The sequence below is a fragment of the Sorex araneus genome, chromosome 2 (assembly GCF_027595985.1).
Source record: "Sorex araneus isolate mSorAra2 chromosome 2, mSorAra2.pri, whole genome shotgun sequence".
Lineage (NCBI taxonomy): Eukaryota > Metazoa > Chordata > Mammalia > Eulipotyphla > Soricidae > Sorex > Sorex araneus.
The window spans coordinates 24436012-24451766 of NC_073303.1; the positions used below are offsets into that span (position 1 = coordinate 24436012).

The window sequence follows — 15755 nt, forward strand, 5'->3', positions numbered from 1 at the left end:
ATAAAGTACTGTTCAAGGATCAGGAAGGGTCCTAATCTGAGCTGTTATATGGAAACTCTTGCACCAGTTGTTAAGAGTCTTCATACAGAGGTGCTCTATAGGGGCTGGAGCGATAGTACAGTGGGAAGGGCGTTTGCCTTGCACGCGGCTGACCCGGGTTCGATTCCCAGCATCCCATATAGTCCCCCGAGCACCACCAGGAGTGATTCCTGAGTGCAGAGCCAAGAGTCAGCCCTGAGCATTGCCGGGTGTGACCCAAAAAGCCAAAAACAAACAGAGGTGCTCTATAGGCTGGTTCTGTCAGCAAATTTTGTAGTTGCCTATTGCTCAGTCAGGCTGCCTCAACAGTTCACACAGAAGCCCCAGCATGGCAGTTAGAGGCAAAAGACAAGGTGGATTCTGTTTCAGAGCAGATTTCATGCCAGGTTTTGTGCCAAGTACTGTATTTTAGCTCATTTAGTTCTCAGAAATAAGGATTAAAATTTCACAACACTCACAGACTTTTTTTTTCAAATTTCAGAAATGCAAATTACACTTCTGACCAAATCTTGTTTAATGCGAAGAGAGGGAGACAGGAGGGATAAATGAGAGACATTTTGTTGTTTGGGCTTTTCTTTTAAAGAAAATAAAATTCAAGGGCCAGAGAGACATTACAGCCTGTAGGGCGTCTGCCTTGCTCACGGCTGACCTAGGTTCAATCCCTGGGACCCCATGTGATCCCTAGAGGCCTCCCTCATACCAGAAGTTATTCCTGAGTGTGGAGCCAGGAATAAGCCCTTAGGACAGTTTGATATGGCTCCCAAGGATGAAGAGGGAGTGGGAGAGAGAGAGAGAGAGAGAGAGAGAGAGAGAGAGAGAGAGAGAGAGAGAGAGAGAGAGAGAGAGAAGAAATTTCAGTTAGGAAAATATGACAGAAATGAGGCATAAAGAGTTGTGCATATTATTCTAAAATAGGTATTATACTGAAGTGTTCATGTTCAAATGTTTCTGAGAATACCTATTAGAGTGAAGACATTTCCATTAGAGTAAGCCAAAGAAGCAAGGTAAATAATGTTTTCCTTCTCCAAAAGCTATGAAATGATGTTGCAAAATTACATTGAAAATTCACATTCTAAATATATTTACTCTGCTTATCAGAAGTAGAATTATTCCATCTTGTCTGCCTGGGGAATTCCAGAATTCCCCTGAAAGAGACACTGGCACTTTGGTGATGGGTGTGGTGCTGTGGCATACCCATAAAACACATAAACCTTTATACTTTGTAATCCAATTTGTCTCTTCAGTAAGATGTGACACAACTTGGGTGCCATGCTACCTGAGCTGCTAAGGAATCCCAGGACCCCTGCCCAGATGGGGAGGGGAGGTACTCATTATTGACACCCCCCATCATGTCCTAATACTGGATATGGTGGGACAGAATAATAAACATCAAAGGCTCTAGCTCCATTTTCCACATTATTGTCTTCTCCCTACACCAGGGTATTCAAACCACCTTCCTTCTGTTCTTCTGTCATCTATTGCCTGATATATATGTATATATATATATATATATATATATATATATATAGAGAGAGAGAGAGAGAGAGAGAGAGAGAGAGTTTGCCTTTTGGGGATAAGAAGCAAGGAGGTATATTTGCTTCTTATCCCCCAAAGGCAAACTCCATGGAATAAATTATTCCATTTGGGCTCTAAGTATTTATAATGCAAGGCCTGAGCCTTACTATCAATAGAAAATGGTTTTTTTCTTTTTGGGTCACACCTGGCAATGCACAGGGGTTACTCCTGGCTCTGCACTCAAGAATCACTCCTGGCGGTGCTCAGGGGAACATATGGGATGCTGGGAATCGAACCTGGGTCGACCGACCCGGGTCGACCGTGTGCAAGACAAACACCCTACCCGCTGTACTATCACTCCAGCCCCACAATAGAAAATGATTTTGAGAAAATCTTTCCTCCCTCTCTCCGCTCATATACACACGTGTCATCTTGAATTTAGCAACCATATGAGACTCAGTTTTCTTCTTAAAAATGGTGTCAAAAAATTATCCTGCATCCAAACTGGTCATATTATGCATGGAAAACCAAATATAAGGCACATAAAATAGTATGAATTAAATGCTGCATAAAGATTCATTATACATAGTCCATACCAGGTAGTTCCTATTTGAATTATTGGACAAAACATAAGCAAATAATGTAAACTAAAAACAAAATTCACTACACTGATTTTAATTAGAAGTTTTCTGATTTTAAGTGAGGTTACATGGTTAGAGTCACCTTTTCTCATTTGTGTGGGAATATTTCGATTACTCTCATAGGAAGTTGATTTTTATAACTTTTTCCCATTTTTTTCTTTTGAGCAATTTATATTTAAAAATAATACATAAGAACTTGTGTATTAAAAATTAACCATTTTGATGTGTGCTTATAAATGCAGTTTTTCTGTGCTTTTTCTAACTTTAATAAATTTTTACTATACACAAGTTTCTGATATTTATGTTGTCAGTTTTTTTTACCATATTTGTCCATTCCACCATGCTTTTAAAAAAATCTTCACTTTGGGGCTGGAGCAATAGCACGGCAGGTAGAGCCTTGCGCTCGGCCTACCTGGGTTCAGTTCCCAGCATCCCATATGGTACCCCAAGCCAGGAGTAATTCCTGAGTGCATGAGCCAGGAGTAACCCCTGTGCAGTGCTGGGTATGACCCAAAAAGAAGAAAAAAAAATTCTTCACTTCTCTGAGATTTTTCTTCAAGTCTCATATATTTTCTTAAATTTTCATGTGTGTTTTAATTTCTATATTTGTTGGTATTTTGTTTAATGTAAGAAGTTTGGTGAAGATTTCATTATTTTCTAGATGGCTACACATCCTAACAGATTTAAAGAATAATCAATCATTTCCCCCACTATCCTAAAGTGAGCATTGTATGTTATACAGAATTCTTGTATTCACTTGGATTTATTTCTGAACTATAATTTCTATTCTAAACCTGATTATGTATGAGTACCACACTATTTTTATTTTCTTTCACTATAGTATTGCTGAGATTATTGTTTTTCTTTATTTTCATTTTTTTCTAATTTATATTGAATGTGTCATTTCAAAGTTATTAAGCTAAATCTCATTAGTTTAAATAACAAGTTTTTTTCTTGCATGTGTTACATGGGAACTATAGTGCGTTGCAACTACTTCCTGATTGGTTGAGCTCACTCAAACTCTTGAGTCTTTTTATTCAAGAAATTGTACAGTGAAAGAGCAGCTTCACTGAGTTCATGCTTTTGTACCGTATAGGGCAGAAAGTAGTGCCACAAGTTCAGTACTTAACTTTCTGTGCCAAACTGAGGAGTACTCCAAGGAAGACCCAAGACCTCAGAGATCATCAAGAAAATCAATATCTGAGTATTGTCCTCTCGTTGTTTTTATTTTGGAGCCATGCCCGATGATGCTCGGGACTTACTCCTGGCTCTGCCAGGCTACAAAGAGGCAAGCATCTTGCTCACTGTATTATTGCTCTGACCCTGTACTTTTTAACACATAAATTAATGCGTGGGGCCAGAGAGAGTATAGCAGGTAGGGCACTTGTCTTAGACATGGCCAACACTGATTCCATCCCTGGCATCCTATGTGATTCCCCCACGCCCAGCCCTGCCACGAGTGACTCCTGACTGGAGAGTCAGGAGTAAATCCTGAGCACATCTGGGTGTGGCCAAAGAACAAAAATAACAACAGCAAAAAAGTTAATGCAAAATGAATGCTAAGCAAAATCCCAAAATTCAAAATGAAAACAGAGTCTGACAGTGCACTCACATGACCCTGCCTTAACCACTTAATTCAAGTTCTGTAAGGAATAAGGACCAAATGGCGGGGTGGGGCCAAACCATACCGATATATCTAAAGTCACTGTCACTGTCATCCCGTTGCTCATCGAAGTCACTGTCACTGTCATCCCCTTGCTCATCGATTTGTTCGAGCGGGCACCAGTAACATCTCTCATTGAGAGACTTATTGTTACTGTTTTTGGCATATCCAATATGCACAGGTAGCTTGCCAGGCTCTGCCACTTGGGCTCGATACTCTCAGGAGCTTGCCAGGCTCTCCGAGAGGGGCGGAGGAATTGAACTCAGGTCGGCCGCTTGAAAGGCGAACGCCCAACTGCTGTGCTATCGCTCCAGCCCACAACTAAAGCATATGCTTAAATACAGTCCATGACACGTGTGCATAAAGCAGTTTGTGTTGTCCAGCCAAAATGACTAGAATAAGTATTTTCTGCCAACAGGAAAGAATGGCAAGCGTAGATGGGTGAGGATGACAAATAATTTAACAACTAATGCAGTCCAATATAGACTTGTGAGGTCAGTTTTCTGTAAATAAATTTTTGTTTTATATATTATAAATTTTTTGCCTATTTTTTCCTTTTGGGAGTAGTTTGGTCCTTATGAATTTTTATTCTGCATATCTTTGGTTGGAAGATGAATATTTCTGTTGTATTTTCTTTATGGTTTTTTATTTAATTATGTCATATTTATTTGTACTATAGAGTTTCTTTCAAATTAACGTTTCCTCACCATGATAGTCATAGCTTCTTCCTTTTGGTTTGCTTTTGCCAATTGTATTTTTTGCTCATTCTTTTTCAGCTCGCTAAGTCACGAATTTAGGGATTATCTTATTAAATTTGACTTTCTGCTCTAGTATAAGACCCTAACATTGAATTTTATAACAATATAAGCCATTTCTATGTTTTTGCTTCTATAGATACTAGATATTAGTGTATCATAACATACTATTTATCCTATTTGTTGCTTTAAAAATATTTATGTATGTATTTTTGTGGTTTTTCTTTTTCCTTGTACTCATTATTTGAAAGGATTATTTTATTTTTCATAACCAACTATATAATGTCAATAATTGCATAATAATAACAAATCAGTAGGGTATAATCTCTATCACCATAACTAATATACACTTTATCATCTCTTTAGAATATATTGATCCCTACTAAACAACCCTAAAATCACATAGTTCTACTTCCTTACACCTATTCTTCTGCCCCACCAGATTATAGTGAATTATATGTTTTATTCCCTACTTTTCACCTTTTCTGCAAAAAAATTTGGAATCTAATCCTAAATGTATGGTCTCTCTACACTGCCAAGAGTGATCCCTGAGCACAGGATCAGGATTAATCCCTGAACAGCACCAGAATGCCCTCCTACTTAAAACAAAAGAAAAAAATTTTAAAAAAGAAAGAAAAGATCAAGAATGCTTATAGAGGAACAGAAGGAATGCGCCAAGGACTGAGAACATGCTTTGTATATAGGATGTCCTGGTTCAATTCCTGGAATTACATTTTCTCCTGAGAATCTCTGGGAATGACCCTGAGCTGGTGGTTACTCTGGGCCTAACTAAGTGTGGCTCAAAAATCTAAATCCTCTCTTCAAAAAAAAAAATAAAAGAATAGCTATGGAAAAAACACATATATTTCTCGAAGTCTTTTGCTGTTGCTTTTGCTTTATACATAAATAAAAATTTGAACAAAACTCAGAGTCCACTTCAAAATAAAGTGGAATAAACATCTCTCACCAGGCATTTGGTATAGTATTTAACCTCTGAAATTAGGATGCAAGCACTCTTAAAAGTAAATAGTAATAGGCAGACTGGAGAAAAGTATGAACATTTAAGGTGCCATCAGACAGGTCATAAATTTCACCTTGTGCTTTTTTTCTCTTTTGTCCTCTGGACTGGACTGACAAAACACAGGAGATGATCATGAACAAAGATGCTTTCAAAGAGGATACACTGAGAAATCTTCCCATTTTTTATTTGAAAGGCAAGAAAAACAGGTCTCCCAACTTCAAGAGCAAGAGAGAGACAGGGACAGAAACAGAGAAGAGGGCCGTGCTTTCCTTTTCATTGTAATCTCAGATTCAGCTCCTCATTCTAGCTTTCAAGGTCCTGTAGCTATGGCAGCAGCAATGTAGTCTACAGGGGACCACAGGAGACCAAAAGTCTGTGGTCCCAAGAGTATGGGATAAACACTGTTACTTTTCTCTATTTTTGTCTTCCTGTCACACGGAAGGTGCAGTCACAGGAAGTTTTCTACAAAGCTGGATATATAAAGCTTCATGCTTTAGCCAAAGACATGTGAAATGGGAGCTCCAGGAAACCAGAAGTTATTGGCGAGATGACAAAAGTGCATGAAAATGACCTAGTAAAATTGTTAATGAACTTCTGGACTTACTGCTGATGAATGACTGCAAGGATCTGACCCTAAGCGACATGTTAGCTTTGGAGAACTGGACTGAGGATGAACCACTCTATGGACTAATGTTTCTGTCTCCCCCCAATTCATACATTGAAGCTCTTATCCTTATTGTGATACTATTTGGAGGTAGAACCTCTGGGGGATAATTAGTTCATGAGGGTAGTTTCCTCATGGACTGATCTGGTGCTTTTATAACAAGATACCTGACACTGATGAATGTTCTTAGCCATGAAAGCATATTTCAAGAAAGTGACCCCCTGAAAATTACAAAATGATCAAACCAGATACTGAATCTTCTGTCATATTGATCTTTAAATTATTGGCCTCCAAAAGAGTGAGAGATCAATATGTATTGTTCAAGTCACTCAGTCTACAGTACTCGTTATAGCAGAATTAGTCAACTAAACAGACTCAGGACCAGGATGTCCCATAGGTCATTACAATGTAGTTTAATTCAAATGACACTACAAAGGCTTTGAAAATGCAACCCACAGAAAACCATTATGAACTTGTGCATATTTTATATTGCTTTTTAAAATATCAAGCAAATTCTCCACAAAAATTTTTGAAAGATTCATACTCTAAATATATTCAGAATGGTCAAGACACTGTTCAAACATACTGGGTGTATAAAGAACCCCCCTACCTCCTCACCCACCGAGAAAAAATCAACAAGATGATTCAGGAATTGTAATTATCCAAAAGGAACTTAAAAGTAGCTCTTATAAAACTGCTCACTTAATAAATTGAAAGCAATCTCAATAACAAAGTAGAAGCCAGAAAAAGAGCTCAATGTAAGTTTCAGAACTGAAAAATATAACACTCGTTGTACAAAATTGATGTAGGGTGTTTATGCCAGGAAGGCTGTGATGTCTGAGGCCAGGGAATATAGGGGAACTCTGCTTTCTGCCTAACTGTTCTATGAACTTAATATATCTTTAAATGTAAAGTTTATTAAAATGTGTATATTTAAGAAGTACAGTAACCACCAGGCACAGGAAAGTGATCCGTGGGTTACTTGAGCAAAAAGTTAGAACCAGTAGCAACAGGATGACTGAGTTAAAGAGGTAGTTGCCACAACTTTGCTAACACAGGAGGCCTTTAACTTAAGTTTGGAAAGGGCCTGAATCATCTTACTCAACACTTCACCAAATAAAGCCACTCTTAGAAATCAGGGCAACCTTTGGATGACCGATAGCCTCCTTAGATATCATGCTTTTCTTTCTGAGAATCCTGACTTGAATCTGAGACTTTTAAAATCTGGTATATTGACTGCTAACTCATACTAGAACACACCTCACCATTAGGAAACTTGCCTCCATACCCTGGGACACACAGATGCCAGTAAACCTGGTATCTGTCAACCTGATAGCAGCCCTTGGGAAAGCCAGACCTTCTTCGAATTATAGACGGCAGTTCCTTTGTAGAGCACGGTACCCAGGATCTAGACATTGGCATCACCCCCACTGCAGTGGTGGAAATAAGCACTCTCCCTGTGGAATACTCAGCCCAATTACTAAATCCGTTTCCCTGACCACTACTCCCGCAGCTGCCTGACTTCTGGGCTTCCCCAATAGATAACAACACTGTCCAAACTGGCTGACATTCTGTCCACCTCAATTAGTCCCAGAGCAAAACTGATTCTGCAGGCCCTGCCACTACTTGCAGGGCACCTGGTTCACCTGGGTTCTTGATCAGGGAGTCCGGCAGGCAAAGGATGAGATGAGCCTTGGGGGTGGGGATCAGTCATGGTTTATTTTTCTTGCCATGTTAAATGTTTGCCCCTGTCTTGCAAACCACATGGCTGGCTATTACCTAGTATCTGGGAAACCGCTTAATCTGAGCACTGGTCCACACTGACTGGCTGGAGCATCATCAAAAGTGACCCTTGAGCAGTACTGGTATGGGACATAGTAAAAAGAATAATCATCATGTTTAGGTTGAGCAATGCTTTCACAGAATATTGCAGGTAAATGAAAAACCTAAAGAACACATCTTGTAACCTGAATCTTTTCTATCTATTAGAAAAGATACCTTCAGAAAAACTCTCTTCTCTGGAAAGAGCCCTGCCAAGTTCAGCTAATGAACTCCTGAGGAGTCTAATTTCAGGTAATATATTCTTGAGTACATGTGACACATCTTAAGGAAGTAGCACCTCCTGACTGGAGAGGTGCATCATCTGATGACCTGAAGATGAGAATTTCCAGAAATTTGAGTCAGATGACACCTGAAATGACCTTCTTAAAAATGAGCAAGCCAGGGGCCAGAGTAATAGTACTGCAGGTAGGGAACTTGCTTTGTACACATTCGACGTGGGTTCATATAACAGCATCCCATTTGGTCCTCGAAGCCCAATCAGGAGCAATCCCTGAGTGCAGAGCCAGGAGTAAATCCTGAGCACCACTGGGTGTGGTCCCCAAAATGAAAACAAAAACATCATTCTGTTATTATCCTAGCTCTACTCTGTCAATAATAAAGTTGTGACTCTGAGAAGCTAGCTATCTGGCAGGTTCAACTAGCTTAATGTTTGACTTCAGGCTCCACAGTATTCAACTGCTACTTCTACAAACCCTTCCCCTTTGATACTTAAAAATGACAATGGTTGGGGATGGAGTGATATTACAGCTGGTAGGATGTCTGCCTTGCACTTGGTTAACCTGGGCTCGATCCCCAGCATCCCATATAGTCACTCTAAGCACCGTCAGGAGGAATTCCTGAGTGCAGGGCCAGGAATAACCTCCAAACATCCTGGGTATGAGCCAAAAAGTAAACAAAAAATTATAATGGTTACAGAAAATGTCCATGCTTATTGAATCACTTCTGTGATAGAGACACGGTTGTTTCTCAAGTCTCTTATGCATGCAACTTCCTGTATATGGCCATGAAATATGCCCACACCACTTCCAGGATTAGTATCTAAAAACCTTTCATAACCATCCCTTCATAATCATCTTTATGACTTTGGGATCATGATACAAAGTACTCTTAAAGACTTCATACTGAAGATGTTAAAATTAGGTCACCCCGCATTCCTGAAAAGGTGCGTAGAACCATGCACAAAGCAGCCCTGCTGATCTGAAATGTTGATTAGACTTTATTGGTATTGAGATATTGTGTCTGGGGACTCTTCATTCACCAGTTTTGCTTGCCTAACTCATATCCCGATACTGTTGTAACAGTGATGCATTATTTTTATATTTGATATTTCTATAAATTCTATTTTTGATGTCTATTAGTGAGTTGTGCCTAATAATCTAATAGAGACAGTACAAATTTTTTATCAGATCAAGATAATTCAAGTGGGTTTGTGTATCCACAAAGCCCTGATATCCAGGGGACCGATAGCACAGCGGGTAGGGCGTTTGCCTTGCACGCGGCTGACCCGGGTTTGATCCCCGGCATCCCATATGGTCCCCCAAGCACTGCCAGGAGTAATTCCTGAGTGCAAAGCCAGGAGTAACCCCCTGAGCATCACTGGGTGTGACCTAAAAAGCAAAAAAAAAAAAAAAAAGCCCTGATATGCAGAAAAAATCCTATATCTAGCAAAGTCTGTGTCTTACAAAATTCATTTAGACCACATATTTTTATTCATTCTAATTTCCCCACTTGTGTCACATATAGAATAAATGTATTGACTCCATCTTAATGTCCTATTCAATGACATTAGAAAGCCATTCTGTCATTGATTGAGTTTAACTGGAAATAATTTGGCACATAAAACTCTGGGGCCAGAGAGATAGTAAAAGGGTTAAGGTACCTGCTCTGAACATGGTCTACCTAGGTACAAGGCCCTGGTAGCACTATGGACCTAAGCATAGCCAGAAGTGATGACTGAACAAGAGTCCTTAGAACCACTGGGCATGGCCCCAAACCTAAAGTAAAAGCAAAAAAAACAAACTAAAAAGAGCTCCAACTATGTGCAAGGAAAAATAGCTGTAGCCCCCTTACCTGACAGGGACTATACGGTACTAGACTCCTATAGACAGTGATATGTCCAGATCTCTTGGTGCTGTCAGTGTCCTTGGTCACCTGAGCTTTGCTTCAAATAAAAACAAAAGCAAAAATATTAACCCTAAACATAAAATTTGCTAATGTGATTTTTTAACGCTATATTAATTCAAACTCATATAGTAAATAACTGAGGTAACTCAGATATAATGGGAACTTCAGGGTCTTTGGAAAACAACAAGATTGAACAAAGCTTTTAAATTTCATCATTTCATGTCATTATACTAATTTTACGTTAAATATAGATGACATTTCCTGCTATTGGAAAATTCTGCGTCTATATAAAGGTATATTAGGGCACACAGGAAATCATTCTCTACTATTCAAGGTTCTTCAGAATTTAGACAAATAATCTAAGCATCAGACAGGTTGATAACAGAAAAGTCAGACATTTATTAATAGCATTTGTACTTCCTGTGTACATGGGAGAGGCCCACAAAGATGGTGACTCACCGCCTGGCCTTAAAGGTCCTGGAAAGCAAACTTAGCTAAAGGAGAGGACACAGGGAAGGAGAAAGGAAGGTCATTTGGGACTGCTGTCAAGGAAGGCACAATAAAACAAAGGATGCATTTAAGAGATAAGGAGAACAGATCTTCCAGGGAGATAACCTTAAGGAAAAGGCTTACATAAAAATGTGAACTTTCATAGTGAACTTTCACTAAAGTTCACTCCATTCAAACTTCAGATCCTCTCCTATGAAATCAAACTTTTTCCAGACATATTTTGAAGTAGAAGATTTTGCTTCCCTACAGGGGAATATGTCAGCTGCACAACATCTAATTCTCCCTCTTAGAGAACCTGGCAAGCTACCAAGAGTTTATTACCCGCAGTGGGGAAAGCCTGGCAAGCTCCCTGTGGCGTATTCATATGCCAAATACAGTAACAAAGATAGGTCTCATGCCCCTGACCCTGAAGAGCCTCTAATGCGGCACCATTGGGAAGGAGAAGTAAAGAGAGGCTTCTAAAATCTCAGGGCTAAGATGAATGGAGAAGTTACTAGATCTGCTAGAGCAAATCAATGATCAATGGGATGACAATGATACAGTGATACAGTGATACAGGAGAACATAATATAAATTAGAAAAAGTTAAGGAAGGAAACAGAATCTATGACTGAATATATTGTAGCTTTATGTATGTATACTATATTATAATATATATTGGGGCTGGAGCAATAGCACAGCGGGTAGGGCATTTGCCTTGCACACGGCTGACCTGGGTTGATTCCTTCACCCGTTTCGAAGAGTCCGGCAAGCTATCGAGAGTATCTTGCCCACATGGCAGAGCCTGGCAAGGTCCCCGTGGTGATTTCGATATGCCAAAAATAGTAACAACAACAACAAAAGTCTCACAATGGAGACGTTACTGGTGCCCGCTTGAGCAAATCAATGAGCAACAGGATGACAGTGATACAGTGATTATCTGTATAATATATATGTAATATATATGTACAAAGAATGTTTTATATACAGATATAATATTCATTTACGATATGCATATTTATCATCTAATAAATGTACACAAATATGTTGCATATATGCAGATATGTACAATAAAAGTGTAGACTCCATTTCACATTTACATATATCACTGTCACTGTCATTCCGTTGCTCATTGATTTACTCTAGCGGCACCAGTAACGTCTCCATTGTGAGACTTGTTACTGTTTTTGGCATATCGAATACATCACGTGTAGCTTGCCAGGCTCTGCCATGTGGGCGAGATACTCTCGGTAACTTGCCAGGCTCTCCGAGAGGGGCGGAGGAATCAAACCCGGGTAGGTTGCGTGCAAGGCAAATGCCCTACCAGCTATGCTGTCACTAACCTATTTATATATGCATATATGAATATCAAAACCTCTTTCTTGCCAGGTTATGTCATCCAGTTTCATGTTTAAGAAGTGGTTGTAGGGGTTGGAGTGATAGCACAGCGGGTAGGGCGTTTGCCTTGCACGCGGCCGACCCGGGTTCGAATCCCAGCATCCCATATGGTCCCCCAAGCACCACCAGGAGTAATTCCTGAGTGCATGAGCCAGGAGTGACCCCTGTGCATTGCTGGGTGTGACCCAAAAAGCAAAAAAAAAAAAAAAAGTGGTTGTATCAGCCTGGGCTCTTAGCTCCCTGGCTTAGTTTTGTTATGGTGGATACAGAGGGGAAGGAAAGGGCCCTAGGTAAATTAGTTAATTTAATTGATTCTCATTTAAATCTCATTCAAGGAAAAGTATCTCAGCCAAAATAGATAATGGAATGCCTGGGGGCAGTAGCTACTAAAAGATGAAAGGACGCGTCCAGCCTAGGGAACCTCTTTTCGGTCCTTCATCTATATTCAGATGTGTGGCAAGACAGCAGAGATTCTCACCCATGCCCTCATGGCAGTGACCAGAGAGAAAGGGAAGTCAAGGGGACCGAGTTGCTGGGCTATGATTCTAGAGAGGTCCAGCAACATGTGCTGGAGCAGAAATCCCTAGCAAGGGGACACAGTCACAGGGCTCCAGAGGCAGGAGTCACACATCATACACTGGGCGGAGAATAGGGACAAGACCAGGCCAGAGTACAACAGGAGTTTCACATATGGTGCAGGGACAAAGCCAGGATGTCACAATCTAGACTGGGCACTGAGAGCAAAAGGAACTGGACAAGTGATGTTGTATACAGGTAAAATGAGAGTCTGAACATTGGGGAGAGACTCAGACACATCACATCTATTTAAACTCTACAACAAACGTTAACTTCTTAAATACTGAAGTTTTGTATGCATGACTTGCACAGTACTCAAGAACTCATGAAAAAGTGGAGAAAGTCCACTTTTTCAGTAAAAGTTTCTCTAATGTACTTGATGAGCAAAAGGAGGAGGATAATGTTTCAAAAATCAAATCGACAAATATTGATTGTACTGAGCATGGAGCTGGGCAGTAATTGAACAGGCATTATCTTTCGTGATTAGGCTGAGGGTTCTGAAAACTGTTAAGTTTTAAGTTTATCATGGAGCATGTATTGATTCTCCAAATATACCTTCCATTTTTTTTTTACTTCAGTCTCATTATATTCATACTTTTTTAAATTCAAAGTACAATTTAGTGTTTTGCTGTAAAATAGGAAGGACATAGTGCAGTAGATGATTAAATAAATAATTTCATTTACACAGGGGTAAAGATTAGACACTAAAGATTCTTAATCCACGTGCATTCACAAATTTCATTTTAAAGAAAGTGACTGTTAATGATCTTTCTTTATGTCTAGAAGTTATAGAAAAGTTAGTTAACAGGAAGAAAAAACAAAGACACTTTTAGCCTTATTTTGTCTTCCATTTTCCTTTCTGAAATTCTGAACACGATGTGTACAAATTATAAAGCTTTGTAAAATCATTGCTTATTCTCTTATATTCTTTTTAACATCTTTGAAAAACAAGACATTTCCTGCTAATGAATACTCAAGGGTGAGATACGAAGAGGGAAAAAAAAATAAATGACTGTACTTACAATTCATCTACTTTGAAATCAATTAGTGAAACTCACTTGGAAATATATGTCTGAAAATTTCATCATTATTTCACTGAGTGTAGCCAGTTGCTAACTGTTAAATTATCTAGGGAAAAGATTGGTATGTGTCAGATATTAAAAAAAAATCACTCCCATAACGTTGTTTGATTTGATATCATCAAGAATTTCAAGGTTGAAGTTGGAGGCGCCCCTTGAGGGGTTTCCCGAGCTGAGCGAGGGACTCCAGGGCCAGCTCAGGATCTTCGGGCAGAGTCGCGCTCTTGGACCCGGGTCGATGTCTGAACTCGGCTGCTCCGGGAACAGCACACGCCAGGATTCGTCATCGGAGAATTCCGAGGCAGGATTCAGTTAACGCCCGCAGCTCCACTTCAAGCTGGTGGTGGACATTAAGAAACCAGGAATGTTTCCTTAAACTTGCTTCTGTAATTGCTTCATTGATGTTTCTCACATTGAATATCTCTTTTTTTTTTGCTCTTGGGGTCACACCCAGCGATGTTCGGGGACTACTCCTGACTCTGCATTCAGGATTGACTCCTGGCAGTGCTTGGGGAACAATATGGGATGCCGAGGATTGAACCCGGGTCAGCCGTATCCAAGGCAAACGCCCTACTCGCTCCGGGCAACATTGAATATGTTAAGAAAGATGCTGGAATATGTTGGTGTTCCCATAGACCAGGTTTTGCATATTCGGGGTGGGGGGCGGGGAAGACTATGGATCATCGAGGAGCATTGCTCCTATTACTGGGAAAATTCTTCCCTTAGAACTTTTGTCCTAGGCTTAATTTTGAGTTGACCCCAGTCTTGAACTCTGTAGGCTCGGGCAACTATGGATCTGTAGTTCCATCTTTTGTTGATATTTCGCGGGTGGCAAATGATGAAGAAAACCAGCTATCTCAGTTTTTGAAATTCTAGCTGGAAAAGTGAAGAGAAGAAAAACCTGGAACTTTTCCATCCTTCAGTGCCACTAGCTCTAAGATATAACAGCCCAGTGACAAAAGGTCGGGCTACAGGTGACCCTGCAATGGAAGAGAGACGCCCTTGAAGAAGAGCTGACTTTTCTCAGCTCTCAGATTGCTGCCACCGTGAGCCTGTGGGAACCAACACAGCCACGTGCTAGGTCCTCGGACTTGAACCAGGAGCCTGATGGAGCTTGGGACAGATGTCACCATCAGAGGCTGTTCAGGTGTTGCACCACATCCATTTCCAAGTTCAGTGTTTCTATCTCCTCTTCCTCCGCCTCCACTGCCCCTTCGGTTTTCTTCTCTTCAGTCTCCATACTCTCCGTGTTCTAATAATGTATGTGGCTCAGATAACTCAGCAACTGACACGAAGAAATGGCACCCAGCTGCCAGCAAGACCAATCATTGTGGCTCCGAAAATCAGAAGAGCAAAAAGATGTTCCAAATGTAGAACTGTGTGTGCTGAAGGACCTGAATAAGGGTAAGCTCCAAGCCAGTGAACGGTCACCTGGAGGTTGGCCCATTCCTAAGAGGAGAAGACCAAGTCCACACTGGGATTCAGTGTCTGTGACCTCCCATGTGCTTAAGTGGAAATTTGCATTTCAAGAAGATAATGCCTTTGAAAAAAGAAAATAGGTCTTGGGAATCTACTCTGTTTTCTAGCCCAGAGACTTCTGGGTTTGGACATCACATCTTGCAGCCTGAAGCTCAATGAACTCGAGGAAGAACCGGGAGACACGAAAGGAGCTGGCAGGGGGTGGTGAACATCCCGTGCTGGGGAAAACTGGCGTCTGTGGGCACAGCACCTCAAGCTGTTAATGGAGTGGAAGGCACTGTGTCTACTGGGTCATCTCAGCATGGGGTTTCTGGACATCTGATGCCCTTCAGAGCCTCTTTGGCACCTGGGAGAGAGCTCACGAAGCTGAGCATGTGGTTTGCATGTAGGAGACCTGGGTTTGATCCCTGGCCCCCCATGGCATGTGTCACGTCCCACCTGTCCTGTCTTTGAAGAATAGGAATTGGTTAT

At 40.5% G+C, this 15755-nt stretch overlaps 1 pseudogene; it reads left to right on the forward strand.

Moving 5' to 3' along the window:
- The first annotated feature begins 12862 nt into the window (after positions 1-12862).
- On the forward strand, positions 12863-15443 carry LOC101542185 (mitochondrial fission regulator 2-like; annotated as a pseudogene).
- The last annotated feature ends 312 nt before the right edge of the window (positions 15444-15755 follow it).